This window comes from Miscanthus floridulus, chromosome 8 (assembly GCF_019320115.1).
Source record: "Miscanthus floridulus cultivar M001 chromosome 8, ASM1932011v1, whole genome shotgun sequence".
NCBI lineage: Eukaryota > Viridiplantae > Streptophyta > Magnoliopsida > Poales > Poaceae > Miscanthus > Miscanthus floridulus.
In genome coordinates, this window is record NC_089587.1 from 36,978,717 (window position 1) to 36,998,017 (window position 19,301).

General features: G+C 55.2%; 1 long non-coding RNA gene across 1 annotated transcript; it reads right to left on the reverse strand.

Annotated features, from left to right (window-relative positions):
* Positions 1-18,179: 18,179 nt before the first annotated feature.
* On the reverse strand, positions 18,180-19,033 carry LOC136471634 (uncharacterized). The gene is made up of 2 exons (XR_010762070.1): positions 18,835-19,033; positions 18,180-18,613 (listed from the first exon to the last, which is right to left on the reverse strand). It is a non-coding gene; the product is annotated as an uncharacterized lncRNA (long non-coding RNA).
* Positions 19,034-19,301: the final 268 nt, after the last annotated feature.

Here is a 19,301-nt window from a genome sequence, read left to right on the forward strand (position 1 = left end):
GGCTGGGGTGGATTTCTCTAGACTCCGTGACCCTGAAACCATGCACTGCTTCTTGACCGCAAGCGATTACTACTTTGGCTACTCCGACTCCGACGACGAAGGCACCTACGACCCCACTCACGAGTGTTTTCATGTTGGGCTCGGGATGCCGAGAGCGGGTGAGGAGGATGAGGGGGCAGGTAGCCATTCCCCGCTTTGCCCAGGTGCGGGCGCCGCCACACCTCCACGCATTGTCTCGTAGGCCGCATGAAACAAGACCCCCGCCTTTGCGCGACCTCAACGCCTAGACCTGGAACAACTCCGTGAGCTCCAGGCCAAGGTCGAACAAGACCAACTCCTTCTGTAGCAGCTTCGAGACACTCTCGAACAGGAGCAGCGAGGTCACGGCAAAGGTGGGGGAGCCCGACGGAGGGCCCACGACGTGCATCACCGCATCCATGATGACGAAGGGAGTGAGCAACCCCCAGTCTTCAATCGTGCTAGCCAGAACATCACTGCTGCGGCAATGCTGGTCCGCGCAATGCCCGAGCCTTGTACCACGGAGGGGCAGCGGGTCTGCGGCGAGCTCCGAGATCTCGTAGAGACCGCCGTGGTTCAGCAGGCCGAGAGTTCCGCCTCCCGACGGCACGGGGGCGCCTCGAACCCGCCCACGGCACCGCCTTAGCAGGACAAGGAAGCCCCGGCTCGTCCCGAGCTCGACCGAGCGCCGATAGCCCACAAGGTCCCCATGCTTCTGGACCGTCTTGGCAATCGACGCGAGGTACAGGGAGACCATGAGGTGGTCAGCAGGCGATGATGCCACGACAACGAGGGGCCCGCTCGGGGCTACCACCCACACCGAGGCGGTCGCTATGATAGCGGGGAAGACCGCAGTCCTTCCCCTGAACCGCCAGGCCCTTGGGTCTTCAGCAGGGCCATCCACGCTGCTCTTTTCCCTGCCCGGTTTCGGCAACCAGCCAATCTTGCGAAGTACAGCGGCGAGACCAACCCTGAACTCTGGCTCGCCGATTACTGCCTGGCCTGCCAGCTAGGTGGAGCGGACGATGACCTGCTCATCATCCGCAACCTCCCTTTGCTCTTGTCAGACTCAGCGTGAGCCTGGCTCGAGCACCTTCCTCCCTCACAAATCCACGACTGGCGTGACTTGGTTAGGATCTTCGTCGGGAACTTCCAAGGCACATACATACACCCTGGGAACTCCTGGGATCTTAAGAGCTGCCGCCAGAAGCCAGACGAGTCTCTCTGAGACTTCATCCGATGCTTCTCCAAACAGTGCACCGAGTTGCCCAGCGTCGGTGACTTGGAGATCGTCCAGGCTTTCCTCTCTGGCACCACCTGCCGAGACCTGGTTCGGGAGTTAGGTCAGAACATGCCGTGCTCTGCTGCCGCGCTCCTCGACATCGCCACCAGCTTCGCCTCGGGTGAAGAGGCTGTTGGAGCCATCTTCCCCGACAGCGACACCAAGGGTAAGCGGAGGGACGAGGCCCCCGAGGCCTCAGCCTCCCACCTCCCCAAGAAAAAGAAAAAGGGGCGCCTGGGGAAGCAGGAGGTCCTAGAGGCTGATCTGGTCATGGCCACAAAACGCAAGAACCCCCGAGGCTTCAAAGGCTCTAGGCCTTTCGACGACATGCTCAAGAAACCCTACCCTTACCACCAGGGCCCGGTCAAGCATGCTCTCGAGGATTGCTCCATGCTGCGGCGTTACTACGCCAGGCTCGGGCTCCTCGACGACGACGCGAAGCAGAAGGGCGCCAGCAATCGGGACGAGGACAAGGATGACGGTTTCCCCGAGGTACGCAATGCCTTCATGATCTTTCGTGGACCCTCGGCGTGCCTTACAGCGCGGCAGCGCAAGAGGGAGCGCCGAGAAGTCTTCTCGATCAAGGTGGCCACCCCCCGGTACCTCGACTGGTCTCGGGAGGTGATCACCTTCAATCGAGACGACCACCCTGACCATGTACCGAATCCCAGGCAGTACCCACTGGTTGTCGACCCGATCATCGGCAACACCCGACTCTCCAACGTGTTGATGGACGGAGGCAGCGGCCTCAACATCCTCTATGTCATTACCCTGGAGCTCTTGGAGATCGACCGGTCGAGGCTCTAAGGCGACGTCGCCCCCTTCCACGGCATCATGCCAGGGAAGCACACGCGACCCATCGGACGCATCGACCTTCCCGTCTGTTTCGGCACTCCCTCCGACTACCACAAGGAAGTCCTTACCTTCGAGGTAGTCGGGTTTGGGGGAGCCTACTACGCCATCCTCGGGCGGCCATGCTATGCCAAGTTCATGGCAGTCCCCAACTATACCTACCTCAAGCTCAAGATGCCAGGCCCCAGCGGCATCATCACGATTGAGTCCATGTACGAACATGCATACGACTGTGACATCGAGTGCATCGAGTATGCTGAGGCTCTTGCGGAGGCCGAGACCCTCATAGCCCACCTCGACCAACTCAGTGGCGAGGCGCCTGACTCCAAGCGTCGCACAGGGGCGTTTGAGCCCGTGGAGGCCATCAAACTCGTCCCGGTCGACCCCGCCTGCCCCGACGACCGAGCGCTAAGGATCAGCGCCACCCTCGACATCAAATAGGAAGCTGTGCTCGTCGACTTCCTCCGTGCGAATGCCGACATATTCGCATGGAGTCCCTCAGACATGCCAGGCATACTGAGGGAGGTCGCTGAGCACGCCCTGGACATCCAGGCCGGGTCTAGACTAGCAAGGCAACGCCTACGCCGCTTCGACGAGGAAAAGCACAGGGCCATCGGAGAGGAGGTACTGAAACTCTTGGCGGCAGGGTTCATCAAGGAAGTGTCCCACCCAGAGTGGTTGGCTAACCCCGTGTTAGTCAAGAAGAAAAATGGGAAATGGAGGATGTGTGTGGACTACACCGGTTTGAACAAAGCCTGTCCAAAGGTCCCCTTCCCATTACCCCGAATCGATTAAATCATTGATTCCACTGCAGGGTGCGAGACCCTGTCTTTCCTTGATGCATATTCTGGTTACCATCAAATCAAGATGAAAGAGTCCGACCAGCTCGTGACTTCTTTCATCACACCATTTGGTATGTACTACTATGTGACGATGCCCTTCGGCCTCAGAAACACAGGTGCCACGTACCAGCGGTGCATGACCCAGGTCTTTGGCAACAACATTGGGTGGACCGTCGAGGCCTACATGGACGACATCATGGTCAAGACCAGAAAGGTCGAGGATCTCATCGACGACTTGAGGATAACCTTCAAATGCCTGAGAGAGAAGGGCATTAAGCTCAATCTCGAGAAGTGTGTGTTCGGAGTCCCCCGAGGCATGCTCTTGGGGTTCATAGTCTCGGAACGCGGCATCGAAGCCAACCCGGAGAAGGTCTTAGCCATAACCGACATGGGACCAATCAGAGACCTCAAGGGAGTACAGAGGGTCATGGGATGCCTTGCGGCCCTGAGCCGCTTCATCTCGCGCCTCGGCGAAAAAGGTTTGCCTCTGTACCGACTCTTGAGAAAATCCGAGCATTTTTCTTGGACCCCCGAAGCCAAAGAGGCCCTCGACAGACTCAAGAGGCTGCTCACAAATCCTCCCATCCTGGTACCCCTGGCTAGGGACGAGGCCCTCTTACTCTACGTCGTTGCAACGACCCAAGTGGTCAGCGCTGCCGTAGTGGTCGAGAGGCAGGAAGAGGGGCATGCTCTGCCCACCCAACGTCCTGTTTATTTCATCAGCGAGGTGCTCTCTGAGACCAAAGCACGCTATCCCCACATCTAGAAGTTGATCTATGTCGTGGTCCTGGCCTGGCGCAAATTGTGTCACTACTTCGAGTCGCACCCAGTGACTGTGGTATCATCTTTCCCCCTGGGCGAGATAGTTCATAACCGGGAAGCCTCGGGCAGGGTAGCCAAGTGGGGCCGTCGAGCTTATGGGGCAAACCTTGACTTTTGCGCCTCGAAAAGCGATCAAGTCTCAGGTCTTGGCCAATTTCGTGGCTGAGTGGACAGACACCCAACTGCCACCTGCTCAAATTCAGACGGAGTGCTGGACCCTGTACTTCGACGGATCCCTGATGAAGACCGGGGCAAGCGTAGGTCTGCTCTTCATCTCGCCCCTCGGAGTACACATACGCTACATGGTGTGATTCCACTTCGCCGCCTCCAACAACGTGGCCAAGTATGAGGCCCTCATCAATGGCTTACAAGTCGCCATCGAACTTGGGGCACGATGCCTCAACGTCCGAGGTGACTCACGGCTCATCATAGATCAAGTGATGAAGGAATCAAATTGCCTCAACCCCAAAATGGAGGCTTACTGCAAGTTGGTATGATGCCTAGAAGACAAGTTCGATAGTCTCGAACTAAATCATGTCGCGCGGAAGTACAATGAGGCTGCCGACGAGCTGGCAAAGATGGCGTCGGCACGGGCCCCGGTTCCCCCGAACATCTTCGCTAGAGACCTCCACAAACCTTCCATTTGCTATACCTCGACAACAGAGGAGGGCCCAGCTGTGGAACCCATGGCAAAGCCCGACGCCCCCTCTGCTGCCGAGACCCCCTCGACCGAGCCTGAATTCATGGAGGTCAACATCAAGCCTCCGCAGACTGATCAGGACATGGATTGGTGAGTTCCGTTCCTTGATTGGCTTGATCGGGGGGAGCTCCCTGATGATAGAACCGAAGCACGATGGCTTGCGCGCCGAGCTAAGACCTACGCCCTCTACAATGACGAATTGTATAGGCAAAGTCCCTCAGGTGTCCTCCAACGATGTATCAGTTCCGAGGTGGGCCAAGCCCTGCTTTGGGACTTACACGTAGGCGCCTGCGGGCACCATGCGGTGCCTCGGACGCTCATAGGGAACGCTTTCTGCCAAGGGTTCTACTGGCCGACGGCGATCGCCGATGCTACCAAGCGAGTACGCTCCTGCGAAGGATGCCAGTACTATGCTCGGTAGACACATCTCCCGGCCCTGGCCCTACAAACCATCCCCATCACATGGCCATTCGCCGTGTGGGGGCTCGACATGGTTGGGCCTCTGCAAAAGGCCCCCGGGGGCTACACCCATCTACTGGTATCAATCGACAAGTTCTCCAAATGGATCGAGGCTCACCCGATCAATCAAATCAAATCCAAGCAGGCGGTGCTGTTCTTCACTGACATTATCCATAGGTTTGGGGTCCCCAACACCATCATCATCGATAATGGGACGTAGTTCACCGGCAAAAAGTTCCTGACGTTTTGCGACGACCACCACATCCGTGTGGCCTGGTCGGCCGTAGGACACCCAAGGACCAACGGCCAAGTAGAGCGTGCTAACGGCATGATCCTACAAGGCCTCAAGCCAAGGATTCACAACCAATTGAAAAAGTTTGGCAAGAAATGGCTCACCGAACTCCCGTCAGTCATCTGGAGCCTAAGGAACACTCCAAGTCGAGCCACGGGGTTCACGCCTTTCTTCCTGGTCTATGGGGCCGAGGCCATCCTCCCCACCAACTTGGAATATGGTTCCCCAAGGCTACAAGCCTATAACAAACAAAGTAACCGCACCACCTAAGAGGACGCCCTTGATCAACTAGAGGAAGCCCGAGATGTCGCGCTACTACACTCGGCCAAATACCAGCAGAGCCTACGGTGCTATCAGGCCCGACACGTCCGAGGCCGAGACTTGAAGGTAGGTGACCTGGTGTTGAGGCTAGCACAGAGCAACAAGGGTCACCACAAGCTGACCCCACCATGGGAAGGACCGTACATCATTGCCCAAGTACTAAAGCCCAGGACCTACAAGCTGGCCAAAGAGAAGGGCGAAGTCTTCACCAACGCTTGGAACATAGAACAGCTATGTCGCTTTTATCCCTAAATTTCCAAGCATTGTATATGTCGTTTCTCGAAATACAATTAAAAAGCGTTTTTTAGTTGGTCTAATTTTTCGAGAAATCCCCCGAGCCCATCGTAGGTCTCGGCAGTATAGTAACACGACAAGGGAGACTCGGCTCTGCCTCAGCAGAACCAAGCCTCCCTCGGGGGCTAGATGGGGGACTCCCCCCTAGGTCCCACGCACTATTCTTCAGTTGTTTTTCGCAAAAATTCCTATGCCAAGACTATAGCAGGCTCTGACGAATCAGTTGTAAAAACTTCTCGGACCAAGGTCTATTTCCTAAGCAAGAGGCCGGTAGAGTCGTGAGACGGCCTACGCCTCCGGGCTATGGCACTCCCTCACTACCTCTCACTCAAGGGATGGCTTAGGTCCCAAGGGGATGTTTTGCAAATGAAAACTGATCAGGAGCAACAGAGGGCAAAGGCTCGGAAACATAAGAAAAATAACTAAGAAACACAAATACTTCAAAAATAAAGGCCTCGACGGCCACAAGCGTTACAATACAAAAAATAACCCCTACTCTATTTTTACATAGCCCCCGGGGCCCAGATCAAGGCTTAGGGCCTTCAGCACCGGCAGATGGTAGGGGAGGAACCACCTCCTCTTCAAAGAGCGTCGCCAGCGCCGTGCTAGGGCCTTCTGCCGCCTCCATCAGCTTCGCGACCGCTGCGTCAGCCTCCTCATCATCATCAGGTAGGACATACCCATCGTTGATGGCCGGGAGGTCGACACCGACGTAGTGAGAAGAGATGACGGCCAGCGCGCGCTTGACACCCGTGTGCAGCGCTCCTCGAAGTTGCTCGTGCATCTGGTTGCTTAGTGCGATCAAGCGGCTCCCCAGGGAGCTGCCTGACTGAACCCCTTCAACCTCTAGGGCCTCGCAGGTAGAAAGGGCAGCATGCTTTAACGCTTCGTGCTCCCCGATCTCGGTCTCGAGCACCGTCTGCTCCGCGCTGGAAGCCTCGACGGCCCGAGTAACCTCCGCCTCTGACTCTGCACCGCGGAAAATGGAATGAGGTCGAGCGAGAGAGAAAACAAGGGAGTTAGGGGCGGAAACCCACAGAACTCACCCTTGGCCTTCTGCTCCCAGCGTCGGGTCTCGACCTGACAGGCCTCGGTTTTCTCCTTCCAGCACAGGGCCTCGGCCCTGGAAGCCTCGGCCTCCTCCTTCAAGCGGTGGGCCTCGACCCGAGAAGCCTTGGCCGCCCTGGAAGCTTCACTCCCTAGCTCTGCGTCACACAAGGGAGTTAGGGAGTGAACATAAGAAAAAGAAAACAAAATGAGGGGACTAAAACTCACCCTCGACCGTCCCCCTCCAAACCACAGCCTCGGTCCGCGAGGCCTCAGCTGCAACAAGGGCCTCCTCCAAGGCACCTTTCGTTAGCTGGTGCGCCCTCTGTTCCGCCCCCAGCTGCCCCGCGAGATCCACGGCCGAGGCTGTAGCTTCAATGGCTCGGCCCCTGAAGGCATCCTAATCTCTAACCGCGCGGGTGAGCTCCACCTCCAACTCCTTCACCTGCACCGCTAGAGGGGCGAGCTGCGTCTGGGCCATGGCCGCCTCGACCTTCGCGTTGGCACAACAAAGGCGGAGGTCCTCTACCTCCGCGCTCCACGCTGATAGGAGCTCATTGGCACTAGCAAGAAGGCCCTTCTGTCGCTGAAGCTGGTCCCAGACGCCCCTCTCCTGCCGGAGAAAGACCAACTTTCTAAGGGACTGGGTCTCGAGCTCCTAGGCGACTCCAGGCAGTTCGTCGGCCACCATGGACAGCGCCGTCCGTAGCGACCGCTCCACCAGCTGGTGGTATTGCTCGAAGGTGCCCTAGCGCCTGCCCTCGGCCGCGTCCTCGAGGGCGAACAGAGGCTCCCCCTCAGGGTTGTCCCAGCTCCGCCACAGTACCCGCGGGTGATCCCACCCGCGAGGCTCGGGTCGCACCTGCACGAGGGCCAAGCTTCCCTCATCCAAGTGCGGCGCCGGCTGCTCCACGGCTTCGGTCTCCTCAGTGTCGGCCACCCCCATGCCCGGGAAGTATCGTCGGAGGAGATCAGGTAGACCTCCGCCTCCCGGGCGCTCTCTCGCAACAACAGCGGGCCCTGAACCAAGGGTGCCACCGAGGCCTCTGCCACCTTCATCCCCGCCTCCTGGATAGATGGCCTCGCCGCCATCACGATGGCCTTGGTGATCTCGGGGGCTCCGGCCTCTGCAATTATGGCCTCGACGGTCTTGGGGGCTTCGGCCTCCGCCATCGTGGCCTCGGCAGACGTAGAGACACCAACCGCGGCCACTGCAGTCTCGGCGGTCGTGGGCGCCATGGCCTCCATCGCCTCAGCCTCGGAGACCCCGGGGGCCTCGGCAGCCAAGGGCACGCCAGCCCCATCTGACTCGTGAGCCTCGCCCCCACGAGGTGGAAGCGCTCCCTCCCTCGTCTGTGTAGGGGCCGCCTCGGTAGCCCCTCCTTGGGCGGCTAGCTCCTTTGGGTCGATCCTCGCCGATGCCGCGCCGCGTTGGATAGCGGCTTGTGCCTCCGCCACCCAGTTGGTGGAGGAGCCGGGGCTCGCCTTAAGCGCCTTAAGGGGCGCCAAGGGGAGCTTGTCCGTTGGCCGCTTTTGACAAAGGAAAAATAACCTACAGGGTCAGCGCGAGGCCAAAAAGGCAAACAGAATGCACTATGACCCCGCCAAAAATACACTTACCTTGAATGGGGCGGCAACTGTTTCGCCACGGCAAACCTCGTCCGCAACGGCAGAGGCGGCGGCAGAGGCGTCACCTCCGTATCCATCGGTGCCGGTCGGTCCTCAATAGACCCCGGCGCCCCTTCGGTCCTCTACGGGGGTGGTGGCGTCGTCTCCACCGCCACTCGCTCCACCACGGCCGCCGAGCCCACTGGGCTAACGGCGCATTTGCCCAACGCCCGCGCCTCGGGCGTGTCGGCCTTGGCCCCAGAGCGAGCGATCACCAGCCCTGGGTCCGCTTCTCCTCCTCCCGGGAGTGCCTGGCTGCTTGCCGACGCCCCGGGCGCCACCTCCACTACGTCCGGAAGGTGGTCCAGGGGACCTCGCCCTATCTCGCCCCTGTCATCCCTGTTCGAGGCCTCCGTCGACAGCGACGTCGACAGGGATTCCTCCAGTGGGAGACCCTCCTTCCTTTGTTGACGGCGGCGCTTATCCAGCTCCTCACGCGTGAGGAGTTGCTTCGTGCGTTTCGCCGCCTTGGCATCTTTCCGTTTTTTCTATGCGTCGGTGTGCGCGTGGTTGATCGCCCGCCGCCTCATGTCCTCGAGAACGGGCAGAGGAGAGGAGCGCACATCCCTCATCCTCTGCAGGAACGACGGATGTGCATAAGGAAACAAGGGGTAAGGGGAGATTGAGGAGGCTCGGAGGCTACAGCGGCACACGACTTACCAGCGAAAGGAACCCCCGTGACGGCCGCATCGCGATAGGGGTCAAGTTGCCACCCCTCAGCTTCGCCTCTACCGTCTCCCCCACCCGACGAAGAATTTCCTCATCGGAAAGGGCAAAGGAGGACATCTGGGTGCCCTCAATGGGCTAACCCGGCTTCATCTCGAACAGCCGCCGGCGCCGAGCCATTAGTGGTAGCACCCTTTGGCGGTGGAAGGCGGCCACGACCACAGCCACGGTGAGACCGTGGCCCTGCAGCCTCGCTAGCCCCTCTAGAAGCGGCTGCAGCTTGGGCTAGTCATCCTTTGGGACGTCGTACTTCCACCTCTCTGGGCAACTCCCCACAATCCGCCCAGTGTAGGGGGGAAGTCCTCCATCGTCGTTGCGGAGGTAGAACCAACTCGTGTACCACCGGCGATTGGAGGACGCGAGTTGGGCCAGGATGTAGAGGTGCAGGCGGTCCTGACGCACTTGGAGAGTGCAGCCGTCGGCCCTCGTCGCCTTCGTCTTACCCGACGTGCCCATCGGCTTGGTAGTATGCCCCGCTCGGAATAGGTGGAGCCACAACTCCCAATGGGGAGCAATCCCCAAATACCCCTCATAGACGGCAATAAAGATAGCCGCCTGAGCGATGGAGTTGGGATTGAAGTTGTGGAGCTCCACGCCGTAGTAGTGCGGGAGCGCCCGCATGAACCGGTCCGCCGGGACGCTGAGGCCGTGCTCATGAAAGGAGACGAAACTCACGACATAGCCGTCATGAGGCCTCGGCTCTGGCTCGCCGTACGGAGCAATCCACTCTGGCCTGCTGGGGTCTGTCACCGGGCGAAGGAGTCCACCATCGACAAGCGACTGAAGCATCTCCTCGGTGACATCCGACGGGTCCTAGGGGTCTGCCTCGACAACGACGATGTCGCCGGCCATGGGTGCGATGGAGAAATTGGGTGCGGCGGTGAGTTTTTTCTCTCTCTCCCACGCTCTTGCTTTTTTCTCGCTTTCTCCCTAGGCTCGCTCTTCTCTCCTCTTCTTCCCGGCACCCAATGCTCTAGCGGTGGCTCGACGGAGGCAGTGCTAATGCAGGCAAGGTAAGACGAGGAGGGGCGGGACCCTTCGGGTATTTATGCAGGGAGGAGGCGAAACGAACGGGCGATGAAATCAGAGAGGTTTTCCCCCCGATCCGGTGCAGTTAACCATGAGCCGATTTCGCCGGCCCACGCGCCCACGCCTCCCGCATTAAATGCGAGGACAGTTACGTCCCATCCACCACGTCACGCTCGGCCACTATGGCAGCAGGCATCATTTCACCTCCCCATGAAACCGCCTCAAAAGGCGCGCCACCCGTTGCTGAGCCAATAGGGAAGATATTCCCCGCGGCCTATTCCTTTCGTATGAAGGAACCAGGCTCTGAGCCTATTACGATCTAGGGGTTCGAAGGCTAGGCCCCAAAGGGTTTCGACAGCTGCCCTAGGATAACAGAGTCAGGGACGACCGTGGGCGAGCCTATACGGGGCCGAGGCCCAAGCAAGCGAAACGCTTGGGACGCCCAAAGTCGTGTCCGAGACCGGCAGGAAAGTCTCCGAATGGGATCCCACCGTAGGGAGGCACCGAGCCACCGAGGCCCAGCGAACGGCCTCGACACCCACTAGAGACATCCTCTGGTACTCTTGAAGTGTGTCTCTAGACCGCTAGCCATCCCTTAGCGAATGGGGTACGGGCCTCCACTCGGACTACCCGATAATAGCTCACCGAAAGTGCCACCGCTTATGCCCACCGAGGGTAGCGAGGCACATTCCACCCCTCCTTTCGAGCGAAAAGGAAGCGTGAGGGTCACACAAAAAGTCAGGGGAACCCCCGACGACCTTCTCGTTCTATGCAGAGGCTAGGGGGCTCTTCGTGCAACCTTGCCGAGACCCAGCAACCCCGGCTCACACTTAAAGGGGCTCGGCAAAACAAACCCTCCTTCCGAGCGAAAAGGAAGCGTGAGGGTCGTAAAAAAAGATAGGGGAGCTCCTGACGGCCCTCTCACCCTATGCAGAGGCTAGGGGGCTCTTCCTGCAAATACGCCGAGACCCCACAACCCAGGCTCATGCCCAAAAGGGGCCTCGGCAAACAAACCCTCACACGCGAGGGGCGTATAAAAAGCTAGGGGAACTCCCGACGGCCCTCTCGCTCCACGCAGAGGCTAGGGGCTCTTCCTGCAACCTTGCCGAGACCAGAATGGGCTCGGCAAACAAACCCTCCGTCCAAATGAAAAGGATATGTGAGGGTCGGATGAAAAAGTCAGGGGACCCCCGACCGCCCTCTTGCTCCAGGCGGAGGCTCGGGGGCTCTTCTTGCACCCAAGACCAAGACAAACGGTCCCAGCCCACGCTAGAGGTTTAATTACAAAACATGATAAAGGGCACCGAGCCCGTTACGGTCCAGGGGTTCGAAGGCTGGGCCTCCAAGAGGTTTTGACAGCCGCCCCAGGGCAACAGAGTCAGGGACAACTTCGGGGCGAGCCTACGAATGGCCTAGGCCCGAGCGAACAGTCGCTCGGGGCATCCTAAGTCGTGTCCGAGACCGGCAGAGAAGTCTCCGAATGGGATCCCACCGTAGGGAGGCACCGAGACACCGAGGCCCAGAGAATGGCCTCAGCACCCACTAGAGAAACCCTCTGGTACTCTTGGAGTGCGTCTCTGGACCGCTAGGCATCCCCTAGCGAACGGGGTACGGGCCTCCACTCGGACTCACCCGATAACAGCTCACCGAAAGTGTCCACGCTCGTGCCCATCGAGGGTAGCCTGGCACATTCCACCCCTCCTTCCGAGCGAAAGGAAGCATGAGGGTCGTACCCAAAGTCAGGGGGACCCCTGACAAACCTCTCGCTCTATGCGGAGGCTAGAGGGCTCATCCTGCAGCCTCGCCGAGACCCCCGCAACCCGAACTTACGCTTATGGGCTCGGCAAATGCGATAAGAACTACTTGCTCAAATGCGAAAATGAAAAAATCCCATGGAGGAGTAACTCCACTCCTCCAGAGGCTCGGGGGCTACACCTGGCGGGTGCGCTCGCGCGCACCCACCAGAACCTCAAGAAACAAAACCCAACTCCTACGGGGGCGGCTATAAACCAAGCCTCGGCAAACCCTCAGGGAGAGTGCACGCACTCCCCTGGAGGCTCGGGGGCTACTGTTGGGTACCTTAGAATGGGGTACCTCGAGCGAACAATCAAAGGGGTCACTTAAGTCCCATCAAAAAACAAAGCTGGAAGGTAAGCCGTGGGCCCCTCACCTGCCACGTCCGAGCCACCAGGCCCTCCGCCTCGCCTCGAGCCTCGCGCAGGAGGTCTCGGCGTCCTGACGCAATCTCTGCCTCGCGCGAGGCTCTCCACAGAAGGCCTCGGCAGGGAACATGATCTCCGCTTCGCGTGAGGCTCTCCACGGAAGGCCAAGGCAGGGGGTGCCTTCTCCGTGTCGCGTGAGGCTTCTCACGAAAGGCCTCAGCAAGGAGTCCGATCTCTGTCCCGCGTGAGGCTCCGATCTCTGTCCCGCGCGAGGCTCCGCTCTCCATCTCGCACGAGACCTCATTCCCCGTATCGCGTGAGACCAGCTTATCCATAGTCCGTCGCCCATGCCTCGGCCGGTCTTCCCGACAGCACGTCATGTCTCATTAATACTTCAACCACTCCTGCAATCTCAGCCGGACGATGGCTCAACGCCACAGAATGGCCGACGGGACCTGAGGTCGCATCAACGCCATACCGGCTGGGATAGGGCACGGCGGGGATTACCGGCCACTGTGTTCTGATGCTGTGCCCACGATCAGCGCCCACACTACACTGTGTCCCATGATCCCCGCCTCGAAAAACAACATCGCATGGACAACTTGGCCCAGGTCATCACCGCCTCCATGCCAACGCACCAGATCAGCCGCCCACTCGAGGCCTCGGCACTGTACACCAAGGTCTCGGCTATCTTGGGGCTCGTGCCCGCCGAGACCCCCCCACTACGGTGCGGCCTCGGCGCCGATCAAGCCTCGGCCTCGCGCACAGTCTGTCCACAGTGGTTTGCACGTCCACCGCCGCACCCACTCCGAGGCAATCCCAGGGCTCTCACGACGCATAGGATCAGATGGGACTGGCACGCCGCCCCAGTGCTCCAAGGACGGACCACTCTGACGGCCAGCCGCCATAGGAACAGGCCACAGGGCTCAGACATGCCGCCCCTGTTGGCACGATGCCGCATAGTTAACACATGTACTGTCCTTGTCCTCCCTTCAGCTATAAAAGGAGAGGACTTGGGCCACTTAGGGAGGGACGGAGAAGAACACCTTGTAACACACACACACGCACACATCCCAGCCGCCTGAGGGCAACATCTCAGATGGCCCACACAACACCTTGCCGAGACCTAGGACTAGCTCCCTCTCTCCCCTAGCTTGTAACCCCCTACTACGAGCACTTCAGTGCAAGGAATACAAGATCGATCTCTCAGACTGGACGTAGGGCGTCGATTGCCTGAACCAGTATAAACCTTGTGTCTCTTTGTATCACCATCCAGAATTAGGGGCATGCAGCTCTAATTCACTGGTTGGTCGAGGACCCCCCGGTCCGAAACACCGATAGGTTCCTTGGATTTCTCCGATCATGGCGGGCGACACCCTCGCTGTCGGAGTAGCAGCTACTCCCCGAGTCATCATTAACCGTGTCGTCTTCGTGGTCTCCCCCATTAGCAGTATGCCCTTTGCCTCCACCACCGCATCCTCCGCCTCCTTGTCCACCACCATTATCGCCCAGTTCTGGGACGGGACCCTAGCGGCGCCCAAGGTTACGGCATGCAGATATGTTAGATTGGTGTGGCGGTCAAGACTCCGAGTTTTGGGGTATACGGTTGCGGGTAACAGACACATTGCTGAATGCTAGTATGCAGTCGGCAGCAGACGCTATCAGCTCTTGAATCCTTTGGAAATCCTGTCGGCCTTCTTCTATGGATGGTTGCGACATCGCCGTAGCTTCTCGCATGGCCTCAGCCAAGTTTTGTTCGGTGTTAGAGAACACCGGAGCTACACGCAAAATGTCATTACGGGCCTGGCGACCCTGGGCTATGTTCTGCTCCTGGAGTTGATGTCAGAGTTTCTGATTCTCGTCCGCTAACACGTCGTGGTGATTAAGCAGATGGTCCTGAGCCTGTTGGTTGGTCTCGTAAGGTGCTGCATAATCAAACTCAAAATGATTTATGGGAGGAGTGTTCAGGAGTGAGGTACCCATTCCCCTCGTAATCATTTGCACCGAGATAGCAATTGCGTGTGTGCAAGATGATGTCATCATCATCAACATCTGTGTACTCACCTCCATGTGGCGGTCGAAGAGAGAAAGGCGTGATGATGTTGTGTTGATGAGTTCGGTAACACTAGTGTCGTATTGCCGATCATTTTCATTGAAGTAGTCTGATTTTTCGAGGACGGTGCCGCCCTCGCTAAGATTATGGATGGTGACTCTGACAAGGTTCGAGTCGAAGTCGTCTTCGTTGTAGTCCCGATCAGTCTGACATGGGTTTTGCGAATCCTCCATAGGGGCTCCGAAAGGCAGTGCGGTAGCCTAAAGAAGCGGGGTTGGGCGAGTCGTCGCCGCATGTGTTGTTGGGACTAGATCCCTGATCTTGCGTAAGAAAAGAGTGGCATCGAGTCTAGGCTCTAGGCCAGGTTTGGCGAAAAGCTGACCGTGGCGTCTTAGATGACGGGCGATAGCGAGCGGTCCTCCTTCGATAGCCCTCTCCAGTCTGGCGGTGAAAGCACGGATCTAGAGGGACTGCTCCTATCGTTTGGTCGGCTCGGGCTCCCGCAAGCGTAGGTCCCCAAACCGGTGGCCGATGAAGTTGAGCTTGCCGAAGACAATCCTCGTGCCTGGCTGCATCTTCCACGGTTCGTCGCCGAAGTCAAAGACGATTCCATCTGAAACACAAAAACAAATCTGAACCCGAAAGACCCCTACCTGGCGCGCCAACTGTCGGATTATTTTGCTCCGGCAATATCCAGCAACGTGATCACGTAGACGGAATCAGATAGTAGCACACGAGACACGGAGATTTATACTGGTTCGGGGCGAGGTGGGCACTAATCCTTACTCTAGTGGTGTGTCTGCTCTTGTATTCGTATGCTCAATTACAGGGGCTGTTGCTCCTAGCTACGTGTAGATGGAATAGGTGGAAGATGGATCCCGAGCCCGAGGTCCCTACCCTCCTTTATATAGGCAGGAGAGGTAGGGTTGTAGAGAGGGCGATCGGGCTAACAAATTATTTTCTAGTTTGTTACATGATATGCGCAACAGAAAGATCATAGCTATCGTTCAGATACGTCTGTCTTGATTTGCCTTGATCTCCACGTTAGTCGATGGCGTCAGCCCTCGCGGGCCTTCCCCTTGACGGCTGCTGGGCCAATAGCTTGGCGATGGTCACATATACGGGCGGTGCAGGTACCCCTGGCCCATATCTCTGACACTATGAATCTAGAAATCTGAAAATGTCTTATAATTGAAGATGAAGGAGGACGAAGTACAAGTTGCACAGCTCTGATAAATGGTTATGTATCATTACCATACAGAGATACCCCATCTGACTTATATATGGTGGACCAGGTGGGGAAGCGTACGTAGAACCGTTTTGGAAGAATTATATCAACCATAGTCTATAGAGTGAACCTTAACAACAAGAACTCTCAGCATTTTGCCTTGGTGCGTTGGACTTTTATAGTTGATGCTAAGCACTACTGGACTCCTTGAGTTTGCCGAGTGCCCAAAACATTCGGCAAAAGACATAAAACACTCGGCAAATGGTTCGTCGAGTGTAACACTCGGCGAACAGCACTCGTTAAAAATAGTGACGGCAAAGCCAACTTTACCGAGTGCCCGACACTCGGCAAAGTTGAAACCGAAAAAAACCCAAAAAAAAATGAGAATTTTTACCCAAAAAAAAAGAATTTTTTTTATCGATGGAGGGCCCCACCGATCAGCGCCCACCCATTTACGACATTTTTCGCGTGAATTTCATGGCTACGCAGCCAATGCGATTCGAACCCAAGATCTCCCGTTGTGCACGTACCTCCTCTACCACTACACCACACTCTCACTTATGTCTAGATTCCGTTTTAGTTCCCAATATATTATACTAAACCGAGTGTAAATTGCATGTTTGAGGCCCTAAACGAATTCAAATCAAAAAGTTGTAAACTACAAAGTTTCATAACTTTTCGAGATCTACACTTTTAGTTTAGGAAGTTTTTCCATCCGAGGTCGTTTATAAAATTTGAATTTTAAAATTTTGAAATTCAAATACAGTTTTGCATGACAAGATGTTTTCAAATAAAAAAGTTGTAAACTACAAAGTTTCATAACTTTTCGAGATCTACACTTTTAGTATAGGAAGTTTTTCCATCCGAGGTCGTTTACAAAATTTGAATTTTAAAAATTTAAAATTCAAACACAGTTTTGCATGACAAGATGTTTTCAAATCAAAAAGTTGTCAACTACAATGTTTCATAACTTTTTGAGATCTACAGAGTTTATTTTGGTTGTTTTTTCATCCGAGGTCGTTTGAAAAGTTCAAATTTTAAAATTTTGAAATTCAAACGCAGTTTTGCATGACAAGATGTTTTCAAATCAAAAAGTTGCCAATTACAAAGTTTCATAACTTTTCGAGATCTACAAAGTTTATTTTGGTTGTTTGATCATCTGTTCATCCGACACGGTCGTTCTAACATTGTTCACAAATCTTATATATCTCTATTGTAGTTTCATAAACTACAAGAGAGATATATTAGATTTGTGAACAAATTTATTTTCACTTTGTCGTGTGAAGAAAAGACCAAAACAAACATTGTACATCTTGATGAGTTATACAACTTTGTAGTTGAAAACTTTTTCATTTGAATTAATTTACTGCTTCAAAATGTACTTTGAAATTTTCTTTGCCTAGTATAAAAAAAACACTCGGCAAAGAAGCTCTTTGCCGAGTGTCAAAAAAAACACTCGGCAAAGAGACTCTTTGCCGAGTGTTAAAAAAACACTCGGCAAAGAGCTTCTTTGCCGAGTGTCAAAAAAATACTCGGCAAAGGCGTCTTTGCCGAGTGCCCGAAAAGCAACACTCGGCAAACCACTTGGCACTCGGCAAAGAGCCGGTCTCCGGTAGTGAAGGTATGGTTGCCTTATGTGAATTGGATGAATGCTTGCGATTCTTGTGAATTGAATCCAATTTTGTATGGAGTTCTGTACAAAACTGAATAAAAGTTGAACCCTGTTGGCATGTGCTACCAGACAGGAGAATAAGATGCTATACTAATCACTTGACCAGTTCGGCTGCCTTGACACAGACAGACAAGGTGCGCGTGTATGCAGATGTACGCATGCAATACGCATATATACCGATTAGCTCATCAAATTCAACAAATCAAAGACACACTCGTGCAGCACATATATAATCGATATTATGTAATATGCACCAACCATCTCCCTATGCTGATGTACAGACAACTATGGACGTGTTTGGAACCACTTATATAAGAATCGATAATAATTCAATCATGATTCTTTTATAAGTCACGGTCTAAACAATCTCTAGTATAAAAAATCAAGGGCGTTTGGCAATCCTGATTGTTACGGTACTAGGTAGCGTAAAAAAACTTTCCCTCCTAACTCGACCATCTTCTCGAGGGAGTCCCTCGCCGTTGTCGACGGTCTCTTGCCTTTATCTACTTCCACCCGATGTCACTGAGGGTCTCTTGCCTTTATCTACTTCCACCCGAGGTCCCTGGCTCCCTGCCCCCGAGGTCGCCCAGCTCCCTCGTCGCGAGCAAACTCGCCGAGGGGAGCGTGGGAAGCAGCCACCATGAGGTGCAAAGGGCGAGAGGCGGAGAAGCAGCCTCTCGATTACTAGAGAATCCGAAAACAATCAAGGGTGTTTGGGTGGGATTTTCGATTATTTTCACTTAGAATGAAATTATAAACTGAAACAAACACGCCCTATAGCGCTGATTTAGATTGTTCAACAACATCCTTTCTCTTTGTCCTATTTTCTCCATATAAGCGAAGCAACCTTTTGGCGTGCTTTTTCCTTCAGTGGCTCAGCCTTTTGGTGCTGCAACGCCTCCCTGATGAATCCCACTGGAGAGGGGACAGGCCTTGGCGGCGAAGACGTAGGTTTGGAGCTCAACTGCTCCTCCGGAACTTGATGGCTAGGCCTGGAGTTGGAGATGCCAGGGATGAAATGCACAGGCTTTTCCTCGTTTTTATGTCGAGCCTGCGCAGGAAGACCCCTAGCGCAGGTACGACCAGCGTGCACATGCCGAACAGATGGATGCGGATCTTCCTGGGCGAAGCTCCAGCCACGAAAACCTGAAGTTTAATTACCAGGCCACTTATATGAGTTGATCTAGAGACGTCATCTCTCGATCTGCAGAAACTAATAGCTAGCTAACAAGCAGGAAAAAAAATGACAATTTCTTGGAACCATGTATATTGTTGCTCGATCTTGTATTTCTATTGCAAATTAAACACCCTGCGTGCAGAATGAAACACAAAGTTTACAGATCGAAGTGTTTTTTTTTTCTAGTTACCTGCAGCTGCTTCAGTGGGAGCAGTGGACGCCTGCTGCTTAGCATAAATGAAACCAGCCATTTGATGCTATGCTGTTCTCTGGCACTGGGATGCTGCTGCGTGCTTAGCTTGGTACCTTTTGCTGGTAATATATAGCTTGGAGTGAGGTGGGAGGCAACTTCCATTTATTCCTTCTCTCTCCATTAGCTTGTTGACGAAGTCTCAAGACAATGGCAAGGCGGGAAAACCGGACACGGCATATTTTATTGACCAAAGTCTCAAGTCAATGCAAGCAAGGGTGCGACCGGGTGGGACACGGTTTGTTTGCACACCCGCGCTCTACTCTGCTAAAATGATTAGTGGAGGATAATATATATATACTCCCTCTGCTCCAAGTTATAAGATATTTTGATTTTTCTAGATACATTATTTTTATTATGTATCTAAACATAGTGTATATCTAAGTGCATAACAAAAGCAATATATC